Source organism: Scardinius erythrophthalmus, assembly GCF_964197995.2.
Source record: "Scardinius erythrophthalmus genome assembly, chromosome: 19".
In the NCBI taxonomy this organism is placed as follows: domain Eukaryota; kingdom Metazoa; phylum Chordata; class Actinopteri; order Cypriniformes; family Leuciscidae; genus Scardinius; species Scardinius erythrophthalmus.
Window position 1 is genome coordinate 7,381,588 of NC_138239.1, and position 25,953 is coordinate 7,407,540.

General features: G+C 38.7%; 1 pseudogene across 1 annotated transcript; it reads left to right on the forward strand.

Annotated features, from left to right (window-relative positions):
- The first annotated feature begins 8,477 nt into the window (after positions 1-8,477).
- On the forward strand, positions 8,478-25,489 carry LOC308707698 (calpain-1 catalytic subunit-like; annotated as a pseudogene). The gene is made up of 6 exons: positions 8,478-8,714; positions 12,305-12,377; positions 12,533-12,639; positions 12,725-12,858; positions 13,639-13,813; positions 25,400-25,489. The product of its transcript is annotated as a calpain-1 catalytic subunit-like (transcript).
- The last annotated feature ends 464 nt before the right edge of the window (positions 25,490-25,953 follow it).

The window sequence follows — 25,953 nt, forward strand, 5'->3', positions numbered from 1 at the left end:
TTCTAGCAACACAATTGAACATTACTTAGTGCCATAAATAGTATTTTTCCAAAGTTTGTGTGCCTGTAACTCTAAAAGTAATATAAAGTCATCTTAATATCCTTCTTATATTCTCATTTTTAATAAACTTTTCTTTTGCAATCTTCATTTTAAAGGCCCTATATGGTTTAATACTATATAATGTGGCTCCATGTTCAAGTTGTTTAATTTTACCCATTTTCTATATATACTGTAGCTACAGAGGTGGACAAAGTACACAACTTCCTTACTTGAGTGAAAGTACAGATACTACGGGTCAAATATTACTCCGTTACAAGTAAAAGTTGTAAAGACCTATTTTTACTTAAGTAAAAGTACAGAAGTACTTGTTTTTAAGTAGTAAAGTAAAAAGTAAATGTCAATGCATTGTTTTATTAATGTTGCATTGTTGTATGTAATACTTACAGTACCTTATGCCTCTGAATCTATGCCGGCCTACCCTCATATCAATATCACATTTATTTCTAGAACACAGTTCCAGTGGGATTGAATGTGAGATTGAATAAGTGCACTCAATAATGTCCACAATGGTTTCGGACACCCAAATGGCTGTTCCCTCAAAGAGTGCTCTATTTGAATTTTTTTTGGCTTTTCGTATGAATGTGTTAGCCTTACTGTTATCTATAAGCTAGTGTGCTCCAAAACAATGACAAGATTTGAATTTAGAAGACCAAACCTAACATTGAAAATGAAAATCAGGTTGATGTCAGAATCTAATTGACGTTAATCTCCAATGTTGGACAGACGTTCCAACCAAAATCCAACGTTGGATGCTGACGTCAATATGACGTTGGGTTTCTGACTTCAACCCGACTTTCATTTCCAACCAAAATGCAACCCCTGACTAATGTTACTACTTTCTACTAAAGGACCTTGACACAAATGTAGTGGAGTAAAAAGTACGATATTTGTCTCTCAAATGTAGTGAAGTTAAAGTAAAAAGTTCCCAGAGAAAATAATACTCAAGTAAAGCACAGATACTCAAAAAGTGTACTCAAGTATAGTACTCAAGTAAATGTACTTTGTTACTGTCCACCTCTGTGTAGCTACACCAATGTATATTACTGTATCATCAACCTCTATTCAAAGCGATAATCATAAAAGTTTTTTTTTTCTTTTTCAGGAAGATACATAGATGGCATAAAATATAAAAGCACAATAACTGAATGTCTTTGAAATTACAGCAAAAAAAAAAAAAAAAAAACATTTATAAGACACTTAAAATTTTGAACTAGGCCTAAATGTTTTTGCAGCCGTATATGAATAAATGAAAAGTGCATACTTTCCAGATAAAGAGAACTTAGATGATTAGTATGGGCTGCTTTTGGTGCTTGGAATGGAATGGAATGAGGCATTTATATAGCGCTTTCATATCATATGTACTACTGTTGTAACGGTCACCAGCTGGAGTGCCCTTAAGAGCCACCAGAGGGCACTCCAAACCAGACTCTCACGTTCACTCACAGACTACATCTCCCATCATTCTCTACCTGGACTCATCGGCACTCATTATCACATTCACCTGTATCTCATTATCTTGTTTAGTTCACCCCATATAAGCCTGGTTCACCCCTTCACTCACTGTGAAGTTGTGTATGTTGTTGCTCTGCATTTCCGAGCGGTTTCCCTGGTTTAATTTCTCTTGGTTTTTGGATTTATTGCCTGTTCCCTGGAGTACTCTTGTGCCTCTGTGTGTATATATAAACCTACACTTTAATATTCTTGGAGCCAGGAAGGTAGGAGATGGTAAAACGGAAACGGGTAAACAACAAAGGTCTTTTCTGGCCTGTTCCAGCAGGACACAACAATAAGTACTCTATTCTGCTGAATTATAATTGCCCCACCTCAAAAAAAAAAAAAAAAGATTGGAATGTTACTGTCTAACAGTAAAAGTGTATAGAAGTCTTGATGAGTTTGTGGTTAAACTGATGCCACAATGTTCTTAGTTTCTGTTCATAATTATGGTCATTATAATTGTGTGTGCCTTTTTTATCTTATCAACCAATCTAACACACTAACTTTTCGGTCAAAACATTAATTGGCTTAGCAACTATCTTAAAAAGACATTTGAAAAACCTCTTTTCCTCGAGATACTAAAAAACACAATAGTGTTTTATCGACACTGAATAATACACCTTTGTTTTGCATTGTATACACCTTTTTCGAGATCGACTTCCTGTTGTCGAATGCGCATGCGTCGCGTCTGAACGCGTTGTTGTCTTTGGAGCTCTATCGATTTGATTTATAATTCTTGATTTTACTCTTTAAACTTACTTACAACAAACATTTTCTACTTTTCCTCACTGAGAAGCACTACTGCTCAAACCTCATAGTTACAACGCGGACTGTTGAGCAGACGTGTCTCAAGCCTGTTAGTGATCCAACGCTGGATACTCTTATAGGCTACTCCCGGGGATCACGGCTGAACGCGTCTTCTCAACACTCACTTACAAATATTTTTCACCTATCGTGCGTCTACTCTACACCCGTACCACTTAAAAGACGGATTATATCTAAGACGCTTGTCAGAAATTAGTATTAATTGATAGCATCACTGGTAGTGTCGTTGCTAACTTACTGTCCATCTGTTAAAATGGCGAATATATCAGATGTATGTAGTCTACCTTTTGGTGCAGGTGAGGACACATTTGAGCTGCACGCGGTACAGTCTGAGCTGGAAGCTGTTGAGAAACAGATCCACGACCTTTTAGTGAGACAGGCCGAGCTGAGAGACCGGCGTTTGGCTCTTGAAACATCACGCGCTGATGCTCACAAATCAGAGATTAATGTTACTAACCCGCTGACTCCGACCTCGTCTACTCCGTGCGTTATTCGGCATCGGTCCCAAGCGCCAAGGTCGCGATCAGCCATGGTCTCGTTCACTCCGGCTCCAACACGCCACCACGAAGCCTGGATATTTCCGCAGTGGAAGACGCGAGTCAGGTCTAGACCAAGACCCTCTCCGACCCTCCCGGTTTTCGAGTTATCCACACAAAACCGCTTCTCCGCTCTTCGCGAAACAGAACGCGATGCTGTGATCATCGGTGATTCCATTGTTCGGCACGTCAATGCTACATCAGGTAAAAATAAGGTGCACAGTCACTGCTTTCCTGGTGCTCCTGTTTCTGAAATCGCTGCTCGCGTTCCCGAGATTCTGAACGATAACGAGCGCGTTGGAACTTTGGTATTGCACGCGGGAGTGAACGACATCAGGCTGCGCCAGACGGAAGTTCTGAAGAAAGACTTCAGGAATCTGATCGATACGGTACGCAGCACATCGCCTGATATAACGATCATTGTGTCAGGACCGCTTCCCACGTACCGTCTAGGACATGACAAGTTTAGTAGATTATTCGCGCTAAATGAATGGTTAATGTCATGGTGCAATGAGCAGAAACTGCTCTTTGTAAATAATTGGAATCTGTTTTGGGAGCGTCCTAGGCTTTACCGTGCTGATGGCTTACACCCAAACAGATTCGGATCGGATCTTCTGTCAGATAACATCTCCAAAATGTTAAATACCTTTTGACTAGTAACCAAAAGTCCAAATCATAGTCTCTGCTGCACCAAATTAACTGATATAAATACTAGTGTAGAACATGATTGCATAGAAACTGTGTCTATTCCTCGTTTAGTGCGATCAAATAATAAATCTACTGCAGGATCTAGGAAAAATCTAATTGTTATTAAAACAGAAAATGTTGCTATTAGTAAACAAAAACAATTTCTAAAGCTAGGTCTTTTAAACATTAGATCACTCACACCTAAGGCAGTTATTGTAAATGAAATAGTCACAGATAATAACTTCGATGTACTTTGCCTTACTGAAACCTGGCTTAAACCAAATGATTATTTCGGTCTAAATGAGTCTACTCCATCAGGATACTCCTATAAGCACGAGCCCCGTCTGATTGGTCGTGGCGGCGGTATTGCAACTATCTATAGAGATATTCTCAATGTTACTCAGAAAACGGGTTATAAGTTTATTTCATTTGAAGTACTTGTACTAAATGTTACGCTCTTAGATGATAGAAAAACATCCCTGTTATCTTTAGCCTTGGCTACCGTATATAGACCACCAGGGCCTTACGCTGATTTCCTAAAAGAATTTGCAAATTTTCTCTCAGATCTATTGGTCAATGTCGATAAAATATTAATTGTTGGAGATTTTAACATACACGTAGATAATCAAAATGATACGTTAGGGGCTGCGTTTATAGACTTATTAAACTCCTTTGGGGTTAAGCAAAACGTTACCGGACCAACTCATCGTTTTAATCATACACTCGATTTAATTATATCACATGGAACCGATCCAACCGATATAGATATCATTCCGCAAAGTGATGATGTAACTGACCATTACATGGTAACTTGCATATTACGTACCCCGGTAATATATCATGCTGCGCCGCGTTATCGATTAGGCAGAACAATCCTTCCATCCACCATAGATAATTTTTCAAATTGCTTATCGGATCTGTCTCAGCTGCTGCCTGAACCTAAACAAACAGATGAACTAGACGAACTAACCAGCACTATGAGCACCATTCTCTCTGGAAAATTGGATATTGTTGCACCTATGAGACTAAAAAAGGTCAGAGAGAAAATTAAAGCACCATGGTACAACAATACTACTCGTGTTCTAAAGAGAGAAACCCGTAATTTAGAGCGTAAATGGAAACAAACTAATTTAGAGGTTTTTAGAATCGCTTGGAAAGACAGTACGTCACGCTATAAAAAGGCCCTAAAAGCGGCCAGGGCTGAGCACCTCCGCAAACTAATAGAAAATAACCAAAACAATCCTAGGTTCTTATTTAACACCGTGGCTAGACTAACAAATAAACAAGCGTCACCTGAACAAAATATTCCGTTACAGTTTAGTAGTAATGATTTCATGAATTTTTTCACTGAGAAAATAGAAAACATCAGATCCACAATTGTAAACGTTCAATCTTCAATCGCGCCTTATAATTCAGCCTCGATTATCACCCCGCAAGAACAATTACAGTGCTTTACAACTATAGAACAAAAAGAGTTAAATAAACTTATCATTTCCTCTAAAACAACAACATGTTTATTAGATCCCATACCAACTAAACTATTGAAAGAAGTGTTACCTATAGTGGAAGAGCCTCTCCTCAATATTATTAACTCGTCTTTATCTTTAGGTCATGTTCCAAGAACATTTAAATTGGCAGTTATAAAACCTCTCATTAAGAAACCACAATTAGACCCAAATAACCTAGCAAATTATAGACCCATTTCAAATCTTCCTTTTATGTCCAAAATATTAGAAAAAGTTGTGTCTGCCCAACTGGGCTCTTTCTTGCAAGAAAATGACACCTATTAAAAGACCTGGGTGTTATATTAGATTGTAACTTGTCTTTTGAAAATCATATTTCATATGTTACAAAAACAGCCTTTTTTCACCTTAGAAATATTGCTAAGTTACGTAACATGCTATCAGTTTCTGATGCAGAAAAGTTAGTTCATGCATTCATGACCTCGAGACTAGATTACTGTAATGCTTTATTAGCTGGTTGTCCTGCATCCTCAATAAACAAGCTACAGTTAGTCCAAAATGCCGCCGCTAGAGTTCTTACTAGATCAAGAAAGTTTGACCATATAACACCAATTTTATCATCACTACATTGGTTACCTATAAAGTTCCGTATTAATTACAAGGTATTGCTACTGACTTATAAAGCCCTAAACGGCTTAGCTCCAGTTTAATTAACGGATCTTCTATCGCCCTATAATCCATCGCGCTCTTTAAGATCACTAAATTCGAGGCTTTTGGTCATACCTAGGATATCCAGATCCACCAAAGGAGGGAGATCATTTTCACATTTAGCTCCAAAACTCTGGAATAGCCTTCCTGATACTGTTCGTTGCTCAGATTCGCTCTCCCAGTTTAAAACTAGATTAAAGACGCATCTCTTCAGCCAGGCATTCATATAATATTTTAATCTTACAGTTAAATCCGGTCTCTACTTCATAAACGCCAGAGGAGAACTGGCCCCCGACTGAGCCTGGGTTCTCCCAAGGTTTTTTTTTCTCCATTAGGTCACCTGATGGAGTTTTTCGGTTCCTTGCCACTGTTGCCTTTGGCTTGCTCAGTTGGGGATACTTAAATTGATTAATCGATTCAACAGTGCTATTGATCTGCATTACCAAACGTGGATGTTTTACACCAACAAACACTGATGTACTATTTTATTTAATACTGTGAAGCTGCTTTGATACAATCTGTATTGTGAAAGGCGCTATATAAATAAAGTTGACTTGACTTGACTTGTCTCTGAGCAAAACCAAGCCTACACACTGCTCTTCACCCTTCCTGAAAACATCATTTGGTCTGAGCATGGATATCCAGAGCCTTCTAATTCAAGTCATCTTCATTTATATATAATTTATGGTAACAGAGATTGTTTTGTCTTTATAGCGGTTCTTTAGTAAAGTTATTTTCCAGCTTTTCCAGTTTTTTTTTTTATTTTCTCTCTACACAGACTTTAAATGCGAACCTGTGAGAAACGTTCACATGCGCATTAAGAATTGGTTCTATAGTTATGTCCGTTTGAATATATGTACGCAGGTTTGTAATTCCCTACAAACCAAGCCTAAACAAAGTACTGGTGTTTCCTTATAATTTTTGATACAGAATTTTATTTTATTTGATCAATTCGGGGTAGATACGTGAATTGAGTTTCCCGACAACGCTTTATCTGTAGAGTGGTAAAGGGATCCTCCATAGGGAGAGACTAGTTGGCACTTCAGCACTGCGTTGTCATCGGGTTCAGGCGAAGGTCCTTCATCAGATCTGGATACGGCCTGGATCAAAGACACTAAAATTAGTGTAGATGCCATTCTTCAAAGCTTCTTAAGAGCTCACTCAAGTACTGCGGAGCTAAACCATTTAGTGCTTTGTACGTGATCAGCAATATTTTAAAATTGATGCGATGTTTAATAGGGCGCCAATGCAGTGTTGACAGAACAGGGCTAATATGGTCATACTTCCTGGTTCTGGTAAGAACTCGAGCTGCTGCGTTTTGAACTAGCTGTAGTTTGTTTATTAAGCTTGCAGGACAACCACCCAGTAGAGCATTACAATAATCTAGCCTTGAGGTCATGAACGCATGAACTAACTGTTCCGCATTTGTCAATGAGAGCATATGACGTAATTTAGATATATTTTTAAGATGGAAAAATGCAGATTTACAGATACTGGACACGTGACTTTCAAATGAAAGATTGGTATCAAAGAGCACACCCAGGTTCTTAACCGATGACAAAGACTTAACAGAGCAGCCATCAAGTGTTAGACAGTATTCTAGGTTATTACGTGAGGAAGTTTTTTGTCCAATAATTAGAAACTGTTTTTTTCAGAATTTAGTAGTAGGAAATTACGAGTCATCCAATTTTTTATATCCGCTATGCATTCCGTTGATTTTGTGAATTAGTAAGTTTCGTTAGGTTTGGAAGAAATATAGAGCTGAGTATCGTCGGCATAACAGTGAAAACTAATGCCATGTTTCCTAATGATCTCTCCTAATGGTAGCATGTACAAAGTGAACAGCAGCGGTGCTAGCACCGAGCCTTGTGGTACGCCATACTGAACTTGTGATCGATGAGACATCTCTTCATTTACTGCTACTGTCAGTATCTGATAACCATCAGATAAGTATGATTTAAACCATGCTTGTGCAATTCCACTAATGCCAACATTATTTTCGAGTCTATTTCAAATAATGTTGTGGTCAATAGTATCAAATGCAGCACTAAGATCGAGTAACACTAATAGAGAGATACAACCACGATCGGATGATAAGAGCAAATCATTTGTGACTCTAACGAGAGCAGTCTCAGTACTATGGTACGGTCTAAATCCTGACTGAAAATCCTTGCAGATATCATTTCTTTCAAGAAAGGAACACAGTTGTGAAGATACTGCTTTTTCTAATATCTTTGACAGACAAGGTATAAGATACTGAAAGAGATGCTCCCAGAGGTCATAGATCCTCTTCTTAATATCATTAATTCGTCTTTGTCTCTAGGATACGTACCAAAAACCTTTAAGATTAAACCGCTTGTTTAAAAAACGCAACTTGATCCTACAGAATTAGTCAATTACAGGCCGATCTCGAATGTTGTCGATTTAGATGATTTAACGAGTTTAGTAAATTCTTCCTCTTCTATAGCAACGAACGAATAAAATTTTTCCTCCGGGAGACTACAATGCACTACAGTGTATAGGGCAGAACAAAAGAGAATTGGTCAAACCTAAGAGAAAACTGCTCAATTAGGTGAGTTGTTATCCTTGAAGGTGAAGTATATAATTTATAGCTTAAATTAAATTTAATCACTTATTATATTGTAAGTCTCTTAAAAGCTATCAGGATGTGTCTTCCAAAAATCTGACTTTTACAGCAGTAAAAATGCCTCCACCTCGTGTGAACAGAATACCTGGGGATGAACAGCCCACAAGAGACAAAACGGGCACTCTTGACGTCCCTTTGAAATTCTTGGATCAGGACTGCCAGGAGTTGAAGAAGAGCTGCTTCACCAATAACAGGAGATATGTTGATGAGAAGTTCCCTTCAGACAGCAGCTCCATTGACCCAAAGAAGAAACTTGGATTGGATATGAAACAAATCAAATGGTTGAGGCCATCAGTAAGTTACCTGTATTGACTTTCCACCTTCAGACCTTCAGAAACTTTCAATAAGAGTATATAGACATTATTGTTTGAACAGATCTAAAAGAACTTGAATATTATTGTCATCATCAAATGTTGCAAAATGGGCTTGTAAGAACAGGTTTACATGTAGCATTTCCCAACATATTTTTATTTACAATTGTGGCAAGGCATCTTAAAGGCACAATATGTACGATTTTTGGATTAAAATGTCCAAAAACCACTAAAATAATGTTATATATTTTGTTGATGCATACTTGATCACATCATGATCCCAAATGTTTCCAACAATGTTTAAATCAAGAGAAATCGGGTATTTTAACCAGTGTAACAGCCCGTATCATTATGTCGACAGAAAACGAATAATTTTCAACACGGTTAGTCTTATTGCCTGAATCTCTTGTTTTCTTGATTTACCGCGAGTAACATGTTTGCACATGTTTGCTCAGCCCCGCCCCGCTTCATACCACACGTTTATTTAACGTTAATAAAATAAACACAATAGCTCAATCATTAATCATCAATCAGCTCAAGGCTGTGGAGGTGAAGAAGACAACTCCCATGATTCCACGTTCAGTCACGGCATCATCAAGCTACGCCTTTATTATTGTTTTGAAAAAGGATCCTCTAGAGGCGTTCTGTGCCTTTTATCAAATCAATCAAAAATTTATTTCTACAGCACATTTAAAAACAACACGAGTTGACCAAAGTGCTTTACAGATTCCACATTTCAGTAACATTAAAAACAAACATCAATAGACAAATCATTCAATACCACATATAGCTATAACAGTTAAAAGCAACAGAAAATAAGTATGTCTTCAACATAGACTTAATATCTTCAATGGAATCGCAAGACTTAATGTAAACAGGGAGGCCATTCCAAAGCCTCAATGCAGCCACCGAAAAGGCTCGATCTCCCTTTGTTTTCAGGCGAGATTTCGGAACCTGTAACAATAAGCTTTGCGACGATCTTAATGGTCTGATGGAGCAGTGATGCTGTAATAGCTCGGAGATATATACAGGGGCTTGTCCGTGTAAACCTTTAAAAACCATTAAAAGGACCTTATATTGCACCCTAAACTCCACAGGGAGCCAGTGCAAAGAGACCAAGACTGGAGAGATACTGGAATATCTTTTAGAGAATATACTTGAAAGCAGATTCAAAATACAATATACAAGTCTAAATGTCTTCTGTTGTTCCCAAATCCTTAGGGCAAATTCCTTTGTATAATGTATTAATTTAATTATTCTCTCTCTCTAGGAAATAGTGAAAGACCCTAAAGTCATTGTTAAGGGGGTTTCCAGGTTTGACTATTCCCAAGGATCTTATTTAGGTATGTTTATATCTGTGTTTATTTACATACTCCAGTAGGTGTTGGTTTTGAATGATACTGTATGCAGTAAATAACATCACTCCATATAGTCCAGAATGCCTTTTGTTAACTCAATGAAAGATCTATTTTTGCTTATGTTTGTGCTTTTACCTTAGGAGACTGCTGGTTTCTTGCTCCACTTGGATCTTTAACCTTTCAGGAGGATGTCATGGTCCAGGTCATGCCAGTTGGCCAGTCATTTGGTGAAAATTATGCAGGGATAGTTCTTTAGTCTTTTTCAAAATAACTTAAATACATTTTATGAAACCAAATGATCAGTCCTTAAACCTTCTGCTTTATTCATATAGTTCTGGAGGTTTGGGAAATGGATTGACGTTGTCATTGATGACAAACTGCCAACAATCGATGGCAAGCTCATTTTTGTTCATTCAAACACATCTAATGAGTTTTGGCCTGCCTTGCTGGAGAAAGCTTATGCCAAGTAGGTTTATTCTTAAAATGATTCTTCTTTCATAGTATAAAAGCATGTTTGTTCATTGAACATACAAACATTAGGTTACACTTGATTCTACAGTATATGCGTACTTACAGTGTACTTACCCAAGACAGCACTGGTAATATAAGGTAACTACATGGGTAAAGGTTAAGTTTTAGGGGTAGGGTCAGGGTTAGTACCTAGTTATTACCCAGTTATTGTAATTGCTATAATAAGTACGTACTACATGTACTTACTATAGGGTAAGTGTAGGACTAGGATTTGGTTGAGGGTTAGTTAGTTGCATGTAATTATGCATAATTTACTGTTATTATGGTAAGTAACAAGGACACTGTAAAATAAAGTGTTACCATAAAGTGCTACTAAATATTATTTAACCATAATTACAAGAGATTTTGGCCCTTTTTATGTTTTGCATGTATCCTGGTTCTGAAGTTGCCTTACAGATGGAAGGATTGGACATTGTCACAATGATAACAGTTTAAACCCGGTGCTGGAGGGCCACTGTCCTGCAGAGGCTTTGAGACCCGCACAGAGCGGGATGAGAAGGACCTGGGTGGAGAGGTTACACCTAGTAAGACATTGATTAGCTGGTGTGTTTAATTGGGGTTTGAGCTGATCTCTGCAGGACACTGGACATCCAGGAGCAGGATTGGACACAACATTTTGGATTAAAATGTCCAAAAACCACTAAAATAATGTTATATATTTTGTTGATGCATACTTGATCACATCATGATCCCAAATGTTTCCAACAATGTTTAAATCAAGAGAAATCGGGTATTTTAACCAGTGTAACAGCCCGTATCATTATGTTGACAGAAAACGAATAATTTTCAACACGGTTAGTCTTATTGCGTGAATCTCTTGTTTTCTCGATTTACCGCGAGTAACATGTTTGCACATGTTTGCTCAGCCCCGCCCTGCTTCATACCACAGTAATGTTAATAAAATAAACACAATAGCTCAATCATTAATCATCAATCAGCTCAAGGCTGTGGAGGTGAAGAAGACAACTCCCATGATTCCACGTTCAGTCACGGCATCATCAAGCTACGCCTTTATTATTGTTTTGAAAAAGGATCCTCTAGAGGCGTTCTGTGCCTTTTATCAAATCAATCAAAAATTTATTTCTACAGCACATTTAAAAACAACACGAGTTGACCAAAGTGCTTTACAGATTCCACATTTCAGTAACATTAAAAACAAACATCAATAGACAAATCATTCAATACCACATATAGCTATAACAGTTAAAAGCAACAGAAAATAAGTATGTCTTCAACATAGACTTAATATCTTCAATGGAATCGCAAGACTTAATGTAAACAGGGAGGCCATTCCAAAGCCTCAATGCAGCCACCGAAAAGGCTCGATCTCCCTTTGTTTTCAGGCGAGATTTCGGAACCTGTAACAATAAGCTTTGCGACGATCTTAATGGTCTGATGGAGCAGTGATGCTGTAATAGCTCGGAGATATATACAGGGGCTTGTCCGTGTAAACCTTTAAAAACCATTAAAAGGACCTTATATTGCACCCTAAACTCCACAGGGAGCCAGTGCAAAGAGACCAAGACTGGAGAGATACTGGAGTATCTTTTAGAGAATATACTTTTAGAGTCTTGAAAGCAGATTCAAAATACAATATACAAGTCTAAATGTCTTCTGTTGTTCCCAAATCCTTAGGGCAAATTCCTTTGTATAATGTATTAATTTGATTATTCTCTCTCTCTAGGAAATAGTGAAAGACCCTAAACTCATTGTTAAGGGGGTTTCCAGGTTTGACTATTCCCAAGGATCTTATTTAGGTATGTTTATATCTGTGTTTATTTACATACTCCAGTAGGTGTTGGTTTTGAATGATACTGTATGCAGTAAATAACATCACTCCATATAGACCAGAATGCCTTTTGTTAACTCAATGAAAGATCTATTTTTGCTTATGTTTGTGCTTTTACCTTAGGAGACTGCTGGTTTCTTGCTTCAGTTGGAGCTTTAACCTTTCAGGAGGATGTCATGGACCAGGTCATGCCAGTTGGCCAGTCATTTGGTGAAAATTATGCAGGGATAGTTCTTTAGTCTTTTTCATAATAACTTAAATACATTTTATGAAACCAAATGATCAGTCCTTAAACCTTCTGCTTTATTCATACAGTTCTGGAGGTTTGGGAAATGGATTGACGTTGTCATTGATGACAAACTGCCAACAATCGATGGCGAGCTCATTTTTGTTCATTCAAACACATCTAATGAGTTTTGGCCTGCCTTGCTGGAGAAATCTTATGCCAAGTAGGTTTATTCTTAAAATGATTCTTCTTTCATAGTATAAAAGCATGTTTGTTCATTGAACATACAAACATTAGGTTACACTTGATTCTACAGTATATGCGTACTTACAGTGTACTTACCCAAGACAGCTCTGGTAATATAAGATAACTACATGGGTAAAGGTTAAGTTTTAGGGGTAGGGTCAGGGTTAGTACCTAGTTATTACCCAGTTATTGTAATTGCTACAATGAGTACGTACTACATGTACTTACTATAGGGTAAGTGTAGGACTAGGATTTGGTTGAGGGTTAGTTAGTTGCATGTAATTATGCATAATTTACTGTTATTATGGTAAGTAACAAGGACACTGTAAAATAAAGTGTTACCATAAAGTGCTACTAAATATTATTTAACCATAATTACAAGAGATTTTGGCCCTTTTTATGTTTTGCATGTATCCTGGTTCTGAAGTTGCCTTACAGATGGAAGGATTGGACATTGTCACAATGATAACAGTTTAAACCCGGTGCTGGAGGGCCACTGTCCTGCAGAGGCTTCGAGACCCGCACAGAGCGGGATGAGAAGGACCTGGGTGGAGAGGTTACACCTAGTAAGACACTGATTAGCTGGTGTGTTTAATTGGGGTTTGAGCTGATCTCTGCAGGACACTGGCCCTCCAGGAGGAGGATTGGACACCCCTGGTCTATTTTAATCATCAACAATTTGAGTAATCCCACAGAATCAGTCATTAAAGGCTTGTTGGTCCACTGTATATATTGACATGTAGAATGGCTTTTACAGGGTGTGTGGCTCCTATGCTGACATGCAAGCTGGTCTTGTATCTTAGGCTCTGTTGGACTTCACTGGTGGCATCCACGTGCACTTTGAAACAGCAAAAGTTTCTATTGATTTGTGGAGCCTGATGAACCGTGCAGCAAAAGCAAAGGCTCTGATGGCGTGTAGCACCTTTGTGGGGGTAAGCAGTGACCTCAGGCTTGTCCTTTCATTACCGTGACAGATTATCACCATGTCCATCTAAAACACTGTCACTGAAGTATTTTGCATTAAAGATTTTATTTCAATGTTCAATACAAATTACTATAGTGTACATTTCTACAATGTAAGATGTAGAAAACAATGTACAGTAGAGCATTAGCTGTACATAAAACAATGTTCACCTGGCAGCATTATTGATACAGTATGTCTTTTTTCATACCATATTAGAAAACATCTGGGCATTGTTCAAGGCCATGCATATTCAGTGACAGGGGTTTACAAGATAAGTCTGCACAGAATCAAATGTCAGATCACAGTGCCATCAGACTATCTGATAGATAGATAGATAGATAGATAGATAGATAGATAGATTTTTTTTTTTTTAGTTTTAAAACCTCCTGCACTTTAACTTTGTGTTGAATTCCTGAGTAGTGCCCTCAAGGCTCTGTTCTGGGACCTGTCTTCACATGTAACCACCTGGGAAAATTTTCAATAAGCCTGAGGTTGATTTTTATAGAAAGACAGGTGTTTAACTACAACAGGGGTGCCAAATCATGTTCATGGAGATCTACCTTTCTGCAATGTTCAGCACCAATCTTGATCAAACACAACAGAACCAGCTATTTTAGATCTTCAGGAGCGATTGATAATTACAGACGGGTGTGTTAGATCATGGTTAGATCTGAACTCTGCAGGTTTGACCTATACTATAGGAACAGGATTGGGCACCCCTGAACTACAACAATACTTGCTTTGTTCTCTTATTAACCGTTTTTGCATTCAGATGTATTCAGCATGAGCTCCACACTTTGATATGTCCTTTGTTCAGTTTGCATGATTCATTCCTGTGTATCTCTTACGTCAAGCCTGTGATTTGGCAAGAGAAATTTCTTGAAATAATGTTTTGTACTTTATGTAACTCAAAGTATTGTCAAGTCAAGTCACATTTATTTATATGGCACTTTTTACAATACAGATTGTATCAAAGCAGCTTCACAGTAATAACATGAAAATAATACAACAAAGTTTGTTTCTAGAAGAAAACAGCATCATCGTTCACCTTAAGTAAGGCAGATCAATAATATTGTTGAATATTAAATGTCCCCAACTAAGCAAGCCAAAAGCCAAGGCAAGAGTGGCAAGGAACCAAAACTCCATCAGGTGACAGAATGGAGAACAAAACCTTGGGAGAAACAATGGCTCAGTCAGGGGCCAGTTCTCCTCTGCCCAACGAACGAACAGTGTATGATTATGATTCAGGCAGCATTACAGGTCAGAAGTTAGACTGGATCAGAGCATTCACAATATTTATCCAGTTCCATCTGGTTGGAGGTCAGAGTCATCACGCCGGTATGGAGACAGGGATGCATTGTGGATGGGTCCAGGCACAGATCCACCATCTGATCTGCATATGGCCCGGATCTGGCTGACTTCAGTAAACCTTGGAATAAACGGAAAGACTAACATTAGCGTAGATGCCATTCTTCTTATGATGTAACGAGTACATCAGGTGTTATAGGAAGTGTCCTCGGTTCCGGATGACCTAATCTATGCAGTCTAATAATCATTTAACTGATTTGAATAATATAAATGTATAATGTTCTATGTGAATGCCAGGTAAAAGAGATGCGTTTTTAGTCTAGATTTAAACTGACAGATTGTGTCTGCTTCCCGCTTAATGTTAGGAAGACCGTTCCAAAGTTTAGGTGCTAAATAGGAAAAGGATCTACCACCAGCAGTCGATTTTGATGTTCTAAGTTATTGATATTATCAACTGGCCAGAATTTTGAGATCGCAATAGCCGTGAAGGACTATAATGCGTTAAAGGGGCATTCCACCCATTTGAACATTGTTTTTTATTTAAAGTGGGTCATATATGTAGTCGAAATGTAAAATAAATTTTGAATTTGGTGCCTTCGTGACCGAGGAAAGACAAAAAATAACTTCAGGACGCATTTGTATGAAAGACAACAACTCCCACAATGCACCACATTGCACAGCTCCGCAAGCCACTCCCACTAATCCAGAAAGCGCAAATCTGCCTATAAGAGAAAACAAAGAGTATAGAAGCCCAAGAGGCGAAACTCAATAGAACACTCCATAGGCATAGTTGCCCCCATGACGTGACGGCGCGGCCGCCATTATGGACTGAAAACTGAAGGAAAACGCCGAAAAATAATGGGAGTCAATGGCACTGAAAAACTTAACATAAAAACTTAACATAACTTAATTTTTTCTGGCCGTCATATCTAAATATGAAAACTCATATCTAAAAGTGCAAAACTTTAATCTATCAATATTTGTTCTATATGCATTTTCCTTTTTATATGACTAACAGAAATTCATGAAATAATATAGGCTTGTCTATAGGCAGACACACAGTAATTAGATATAAGTAATAAGATATTTATTCAAATGTTGATTTTGAAATTAGTGAACATCACCATATATATGATTTGAATTTTTTTTTTTTTTTTTATATAAATGAACATTTCTAAAGACAGTTAGGGGAGAGTGGGGTGATTTGTGCCAGGGGGGGAAGTAGTTCCACCCTTGTTTCTGGAAAACCATAGAAGAAATTGGTCATGTGACCACATAATTTTGAAAAGCAATCACTTTTACTCGTCCTCCAAAGAAGAGAGACACATGGCATGAGAGTTAAGCATATTTTAGTGCAAAAAACTGTTTTTTCCCTTTCAAAGTAAAATTTCTATGATTAAGGTTTTTTGATTGTAGTGTCTGAACAATTATAGACAAGTTTGAAAACATTTCACACATGTTTTAGTGCTTTAGTAGGCTACACAATGAGTCTATACAGTTAGCATGATGTTAGCTCTTAACTGCTGGATCATGCTAGTTTTTCAAACTTGTGGGTCCGGGGTGATTTGTGCCAAAGGGCCTGGGTTAAGTTGTGCCAGATCCAGACCACCTAGACCTACATACTCACAGGGGATAATCTTGAGAAGTGAGGAGATGGGCATGCCTCATCATTGTTTTACTTGGGCCTGCCTGTTATTTGTTTAATTTAGCTAACACTGATTTCAGTTTTGAGTTTGCACTATGTTATTAAAGAGAAGTTTTATTCCGTTTTTAAGTGGCCTATGTCACAATAGGATGTTTAGAAATTAGCCTAGTCACTTTATTCTTATGTTACATAATTGACAGACAGCGCTATGTCAACAGGCATCTATTGCCAAAGCCTTTTTGCCTGAAATGATTCACAAATATCATATATTGTGTTGCTATGGTGCTCTAAATGGTTGCTAGGGCATAGCTTGATAGCTTCACAATGTTCCTGAGAGACTTATTGGTCGTCTGAGTAAAATGAGCCCGCCCCCTTGTCTCTATGACACTGTGATGCAGAGTTATGTTCAATACAAAATCCCTATGCAATTGACCATAGTAGGAAAAACGCATGCTATGGTATTCCAGGGTGACAATATCTAAATAAACCTTAAATTAGTAATTTTGTATTGAATTTATCTTGCTTTCATATAGCAGTATGGTTCATAACATTAAAATGTTGTTTTACTTCAGAAATCACTGGCACAATTTACCCCCAATGTATTCCCACAAAGGCACAACTTCCCCCGCACCAGGGGCAAGTTGTGCCATGAGACCACTTTTTTTCCAAGAGCTATATTTCTGAAACAATTTATTTCAGATCCAAAGTTATTGTTCTCAGGGATGCACCACATCCTGAAATATATGGACATCCTTAAAGGGACACTTCACCCATTTGCATTAAGCTTTGCATTGTTAGAAACCCAGTCATACTATTGAATGGTCGTGCAACACTCTCTCATTTTCCCCTGAGACGGGAGAAATCTGTTATTTACCTCTTACACTTCCTCCTACAATGACGCAAAAATCGTCATTTTGCGTCATTGTAGTAGGAAGTGTTAGAGGGGGGGATTTCTGTTAAGACTACAGACACTAGTTTCTCATCTTTCCCAGGGTGGGGCGCGCTCACGCTACAGACCTATTACAGATCAGTGGGTGGGACTTTACTCTCTGAAACTGAAAGCAATATCCTCCATCTTGTTTGAAGCTAAGCTAACAGGCGCTGTGGAGACAGATGTAAAGTTATGACAATAGCGGAGGAGAGTGCTCAATATGATATAGAAGAAGAGGATTTCGGAAGTCTGATGCTTGAATCAGGTGTTTGTGGCTACCTTTACAAGCCGCATTATAGCGAAGAGCAGCCGAGGCAGAGAAGACCTGCCTGCTGCGGACGAGGAGCCCGGACTGGCTCGAGTTAGGGCGGACTGGTGGCGCCGGTGATCTCACTATGCAACTACGAACCGCTACGAACACAGAGATAGAGTCCGTCTGCGGCAAAGAATTTCAACGATGACAATTTCTCCTGAACGAAATCTCTGAATCAGACGAGGACACGGACGTTTGTGTTGAGAACTATCCTAGTTTCGCACCGCATATGTTCTGACTGAACATCCAGGTACCATGCAATAATTCACCTTTTCGAAAGAAATACAAACGAGGAGTAATGCACTATATGAGTTCGCCAACTAACTAGACATTTTGTGTGAATGTGAAATGAATTTCAAGCTCTGGTAGTAGCTAGCCTTGTAGCTGGAAGAGTGATTTCTCTTATAGGCAGATATGCGCTTTCTGGATTAGTGGGAGTGGCTTGCGGAGCTGTGCAATGTGGTGCATTGTGGGAGTTGTTGTCTTTCATACAAATGCGTTCTGAAGTTATTTTTTGTCTTTTCTCGGTCACGAAGGCACCAAATTCAAAAATTATTTTACATTTCGACTACATATATGACCCACTTTAAATAAAAAACAATGTTCAAATGGGTGAAATGACCCTTTAAGTTGAAGGCATTACTGCCATGGCCTCACTTTAAAGTCACTTTGAGTAAAAACTGGCACAACTCACCCCACTCTCCCCTAATATTTTACACAGTGAACGTTTCAATGGCAAGAAAAATAATCTATGAATGTCCTATTACAGGCGGAAAGGTACAAAAAAGATGTGCAATCTAGCAAGTGCACACATGAACTATAAACACCTACTAAAATGGATTTTGCCATTGACTGGCGCTAACGATTTCAGCAGCTTTCAGTCCATAATGGCGGACGCGCCTCCGCAGCGCCATCTACAGACTGTTACCCATAACACAACAGAGTTTCGCCTCTTGGGCTTCTATACTCTTTGGAGAAAACACTCTTCCGTCTACAAGGCTAGCTACCACCAGAGCTTGAAATTCATTTCACATTCACACAAAATGTCTAGTTAGTTGGCGAACTCATTAGTGCATTACTCCTCGTTTGTATTTCTTTCGAAAAGGTGAATTATTGCATGGTACCTGGATGTTCAGTCAGAACATATGCGGTGCGAAACTAGGATAGTTCTCAACACAAACGTCCGTGTCCTCGTCTGATTCAGAGATTTCGTCCAGGAGAAATTGTCATCGTTGAAATTCTTTGCTGCAGACGGACTCTATCTCTGTGTTCGTAGTTGCATAGTGAGATCACCGGCGCCATCAGTCCGCCCTAACTCGAGCCGGTCCGGGCTCCTCGTCCGCGGCAGGCAGGTCTTCTGCCTCGGCTGCTCTTCGCTATAATGCGGCTTGTATAGGTAGCCACAAACACCTGATTCAAGCATCAGACTTCCGAAATCCTCTTCTTCTATATCATATTGAGCACTCTCCTCCGCTTTTGTCATTACTTTACATCTGTCTCCACAGCGCCTGTTAGCTTAGCTTCAAACAAGATGGAGGATATTGCTTTCAGTTTCAGAGAGTAAAGTCCCACCCACTGATCTGTAGCGTGAGTGAAGGAAGGAACTAGTGCTTGTAGTCTCAACAGAAATCCCCCCCCTCTTACACTTCCTCCTACAATGACGCAAAATGACGATTTTTGTGTCATTGTAGGAGGAAGTGTAAAAGGTAAATTACGGATTTCTCCCGTCTCAGGGGAAAATGAGAGAGTGTTGCACGACCATTCAATAGTATGACTGGGTTTCTAACAATGCAAAGCTTAATGCAAATGGGTGGAGTGTCCCTTTAAGAGCTCACTCAAGTACTGGGGAGCTAAACCATTTAGTGCTTTGTAAGTAGTCAGCAATTTTTAAAAATGTATATGATGTTTAATAGGGAGCCAATGCAGTGTTGACAGAACGGGGCTAATACGGTCATACTTTCTGGTTCTGGTAAGAACTCGAGCTGCTGCGTTTTGGACCAACTGGACTTTGTTTATTAAGCGTGCAGGGCAACCACCCAGTAGAGCATTACAATAATCTAGCTTTGAGGTCATGAACGCATGAACTAACTGTTCCGCATTTTTTATTGAAAGCATATGTCATAGTTTAGATATATTTTTAATATGGAAGAATGCGGTTTTACAGATGCTAGAAACGTGGCTTTTAAATGAAAGATTGGTATCAAAGAGCACACCCAGGATCCTAACCGACGACGAGGACTTGACAGAGCAGCCATCAAGTGTTAGACAGTATTCTAGGTTATTAAGTGAAGAAGTTTTTTTGTCCAATTATTCGAATCTCTGGTTTTTCAGAGTTAAGTAGTAGGAAATTACTAGTCATCCAAATTGTTATATCAGCTATGCATTCTATTAATTTTGTGAATTGGTGCGTTTCGTCGGGGCGCAAAGTAATATAGAGCTGAGTATCATCAGCATAACAGTGAAAACTAACTCCATGCTTCCTAATGATATATCCCTAGGGTAGCGGTAGCTTGTACAGAGTGAATAGCAATGGTCCTAGTACCGAGCCTTGTGGTACTCCACACTGAACTTGTGATCGATATGACATCTCTTCATTTACTGCTACAAACTGATAACGGTCAGATAAGTATGATTTAAACCAGGGCTATTCAATTGGTGGCCCGCGGGCCAAATGCGGCCCGCCAATCATCTCCATGCGGCCCGACGGCACCAACCTCCCTCCTCCTCTTTTCCTGGCGGTGTGGCTAATTCAGTTTGATACTTGCTCCGATTGACCGGAGAAACGTTTTACGTGCGAATATTTCAGCAGTTATTATATGTGTCCCGAATTTATGTCGACTGAACCAGCGATACCAAATTTTGTGAATGAATCATTCTTTTGGTTCGATTCTAAACGCGCTTGCACAACGGTCTAAAACTATTCAGATTCATTCGGACCGCTCCGTCACTGAATCATCTGAAGCGGTTTCTCGGTCAGTACAGTATAACAACAAATAGCGATGTTTTCAGTTGTTTCACTAGTTGTTTCAACACGGCCCAGCACATAGTTGCGTTTACTCCCGGTCCCGGACACTATTAAACAGCGTTGCGACAACCAGTGGGAAGCGTTTCAGTTCGACAGAAACCTCTCTGTTACAAACCACAAATCACTCGATGATTTAATTAGTATTAAATCGGATGAAACAGCCTCAACATTCCCAACAAGACTGATGAGGAAAGCAGGAGAAACATTGTGGCATGAACGAAATTAGAAGACTTTAAATCCCCTAATCACCCTTACAAAGTTCATTTACCATGAATTTACTGTAGTAATTTACCATGGTTGGGCAGAAATGTGCAATATTTATATTGAATACTATGTAGTAATAAATAAATATAGTAAATATATACTATAATATTATATAGTAAATATAGTGATTTATATTGCATTAGTTTTATTAGGTGGGTAGAGGAATATATAATTAATGTTTGTTATGAAATTATGTCAGTTTCTTTGTAAAGGTGTGTATAGTTTTTAACTTGTGTTTAGGCATTTTTTATACAGTGGGAGTGAGTAGCCTGTGGTTAACAATTCTCACTGTCAGAATATTTTCATTTAAGCATAACAATTATAAATAAAATAATTATTATTTCTCACCAACAGCTACAAGTTTGTATAAATAATTTATTTGTTCCAAGGAAAATAGTTGTACACAGCTGTAAATTATCAAGTTTTTTATTTATTATGGTTATATATATGCATAGGCTGCTGTTGGGTACCACATTTCCAAGTAAATATACCACACTTTTTTAGGGTTACTTTAACTTATTTATTGAAACTGTTATGTTTCAATAAATAAGATAAACCCCCAAACCAACCCACCGGCCAACCTCAACTTTTCGATTTGATAATGCGGCCCTCGAATGAAACTAATTGAATAGCCCTGATTTAAACCATGTTAGTGCAATTCCACTAATGCCAACATAATTTTCGAATTCAAAATAATGTTGTGGTCGATGGTGTTTACCGGTAGTCACTTCAGTCCTGAGGTAAATAGGTTATTTTACTATATATATATATATATATAATAAATTTTATGTAACAAGGTTTGGGAGGAGCACATTCAGGTAATCAACCAATCAGCACAAGAGAAAGCCGGCATAAATATAGCCTTCCCTCACCTCTGTCCCATGACAGTTTCACAGCATCCCTCCACCACCCAATCACCTCACTCTTGGCTAGTTTTCTATTCCAGTCAAAAGGGGGGAGTACTCTGGGTTTGGGCCAAATTCCGTGCTCGCAGCCCTCTCCCGGACAGCACGCCAAAATATGCATAAATTACTACATGTAATTTAAATTAGTTAGGGTGAAGTTCTTCCTGTTTCGAATGCGCATGCGTCGCGTCGTTGTCTTTGGAGCTCCATTGATTGATTTATAATTCTTGATTTCTCTTTAAACTCACTTACAACGAACATTTTCTACTTTTCCTCACCTCATAGTTATAACGCGGATTGTTGAGCAGACGCGTCTCAAGCCTTGTGATCCAACGCTGGATACTCTTATAGGTTACGTCCGTGGATCACGGCTGAACGCGTCTTCTCCGCACTCATTTAAGTTACAAACAAACATTTTTTCGCCTATCGTGCGTCTACTCTACACCCGTACCACTGAAAAGACGGATTATATCCAAGACTTAAGCCATAAATTAGTATTAATATTGATAGCACCACTGGTAGCGTCGTTGCTAACTTAACTTACTGTCCATCTGTTAAAATGGCGAATATATCAAATGTAAGTAGTCTACCTTTTGGTGCAGGTGAGGACACATTTGAGCTGCACGCGGTGCAGTCTGAGCTGGAAGCTGTTGAGAAACAGATCCACGACCTTTTAGTAAGAAAAGCCGAGCTGATAGACCGGCGTTTGGCTCTCGAAACATCACGTGCCGAGGCACACAAATCAGAGATTAATGTTACTAACCCGCTGACTCCGACCTCGTCTACTCCGTGCGTTCCTCAACATCGGTCCCGAACGTCGAGGTCGCGATCAGCCATGGTCTCGTTCACTCCGGCTCCAACATGCCATCACGAAGCCTGGATTTTTCCGCAGCGGAAGTCGCGAGTCAGGTCTAGACCAAGAAAACTCTCTCCGACCCTCCCGGTTTTCGAGATATCCACACAAAACCGCTTCTCCCCTCTTCGCGAAACAGAACGCGATGCTGTGATCATCGGCGATTCCATCGTTCGACACGTACACGTCACGTTAAATAAAAGTAAGGTGCATAGTCACTGCTTTCCTGGTGCTCGTGTTTCTGAAATCGCTGCTCACGTTCCCGAGATTCTGAACGAGCGCGTCGGAACCGTTGTCCTGCACGCGGGAGGGGCCGACATCAGACTGCGCCAAACGGAGGTTTTGAAGAAAGACTTCAGGAATCTGATCGATACGGTACGCAGCACATCGCCTGATATAACGATTATTGTGTCAGGACCGCTTCCCACGTATCGACTAGGTCATGAAAAGTTTAGTAGATTATTTGCGCTTAATGAATGGTTAATGTCATGGTGCAATGAGCAGAAACTTCTCTTTGTAAATAATTGGAATCTGTTTTGGGAGCGTCCTAGGCTTTACCGTGCTGATGGCTTACACCCAAACAGATTCGGATCGGATCTTCTGTCAGATAACATCTCCAAAATGTTAAATACCTTTTGACTAGTAAACAAAAGTCCAAATCATAGTCTCTGCTGCACCAATTTAACTGATATAAATAGTGTAGAACATTGCATAGAAACTGTGTCTATTCCTCGTTTAGTGAGATCAAATCATAAATCTACTGCAGGATCTAGAAAAAATCTAATTGTTATTAAACCAGAAAATGTTGCTATTGGTAATCAAAAACAATTTTTAAAGCTAGGTCTTCTAAACATTAGATCACTCACACCTAAGGCAGTTATTGTAAATGAAATAGTCACAGATAATAGCTTCGATGTACTTTGCCTTACTGAAACCTGGCTTAAACCAAATGATTATTTTGGTTTAAATGAGTCTACTCCAGCAGGATACTCCTATAAGCACGAGCCCCGTCTGAATGGTCGTGGCGGCGGTGTTGCAACAATCTATAGAGATTTTCTCAATGTTACTCAGAAAACGGGTTATAAGTTTATTTCATTTGAAGTACTTGTACTAAATGTTACGCTCTTAGATGTTCGAAAAACATCCCTATTATCTCTAGCCTTGGCTACCGTATATAGACCGCCTGGGCCTTACGCTGATTTCCTAAAAGAGTTTGCAGATTTTCTCTCAGACCTATTAGTTAACTTCGATAAAGCATTAATTGTTGGAGACTTTAATATCCATGTAGATAATCAAAATGATGCGTTAGGGGCTGCGTTTACAGATTTATTAAACTCCTTTGGGGTCAAGCAAAACATTACCGGACCGACTCATCGATTTAATCATACACTCGATTTAATTATATCACATGGAACCGATCCAACCGATATAGATATTATTCCACAAAGTGACGATGTCACTGACCATTACATGGTAACTTGCATATTACGTACTCCTGTAATATATCATGCTGCGCCACGTTATCGATTAGGCAGAACAATCCTTCCATCCACCATAGATAATTTTTCAAACAGCTTATCGGATCTGTCTCAGCTGCTCAGTGAACCCAAACAAACAGATGAACTTGAGGAATTAACTAGCACTATGAGCACCATTCTCTGTGGATCATTGGATATTGTTGCGCCCATTAGATTAAAAAAGGTCAGAGAGAAAAGTAAAGCACCATGGTACAACAATACTACGCGTGTTCTAAAGAGAGAAACCCGTAATTTAGAGCGTAAATGGAAACAAACCAACTTAGAGGTCTTTAGAATCGCATGGAAAGACAGTATGTCACGTTATAAAAAGGCCCTAAAAGCGGCCAGGGCTGAGCATCTACGCAAACTAATAGAAAACAACCATAACAATCCTAAGTTCTTATTTAACACCGTGGCGAGACTAACAAATAAACAGATGTCTCCTGAACAAAATATTCCATTACAGTTTAGTAGTATTTGGGGATATTTAATTTAATTAATCAATCAACGATACTATTGATCAGCATTACCGAACGTAGACGTTCCACTAGAAACAAACATTGATGTATTGTTCTAATTTATTACTGTGAAGCTGCTTTGATACAACCTGTGTTGTGAAAAGCGCTATATAAATAAACTTGACTTGACTTGACTTGACTTAATTTCATGTACGTGTGAACTCGTGAAATCCCTGGTGAAATGGCAAGCCCACACACAGCCCACACTAAGGTTTTAAAGACTTTTATTACAAGCATTTTGCATTAAAAGTGTCATGTCATTATGTATTCTACAGGTATCATGCCAAGAAAAACCAGTTCAGCTGGTGAGACTGTTGAACCCTTGGGGAAGAGGCGAGTGGAACGGTGACTGGAGTGACAAGTAAGAGTCATGTGAAATTATAGCTTCACTAATTACAACCCTGATCAAGCATCATTCTTTGTTTGTACCACTAGATGATTCATGACTATTATATAAAAAAAGTCTTGATGAGGTTTGACAGTTGTATTAAGCTATAGTATGCTAAATAACTTTTTTAATTTAGCTTGTTAGCTTTTTAAACTGTAAATCTTTAAAAGTAATTTTGTCCCCATCATATACTGTATGTAGTATATTAGATAAAATATTAAGCTCACCAAGCTGAATACCATTTTAGGTTTCTTTGATCTGAACATCTACATTTTAATAATTCATTTTAAATTATACCACTACTTTGGTTTGCATGGATGCTGCCATTTTTGAAAGCTGCTATTTTTGACAAGTCCCCATGTATATATATATATATACTGTATATACACTCACCTAAAGGATTATTTGGAACACCTGTTCAATTTCTCATTAATGCAATTA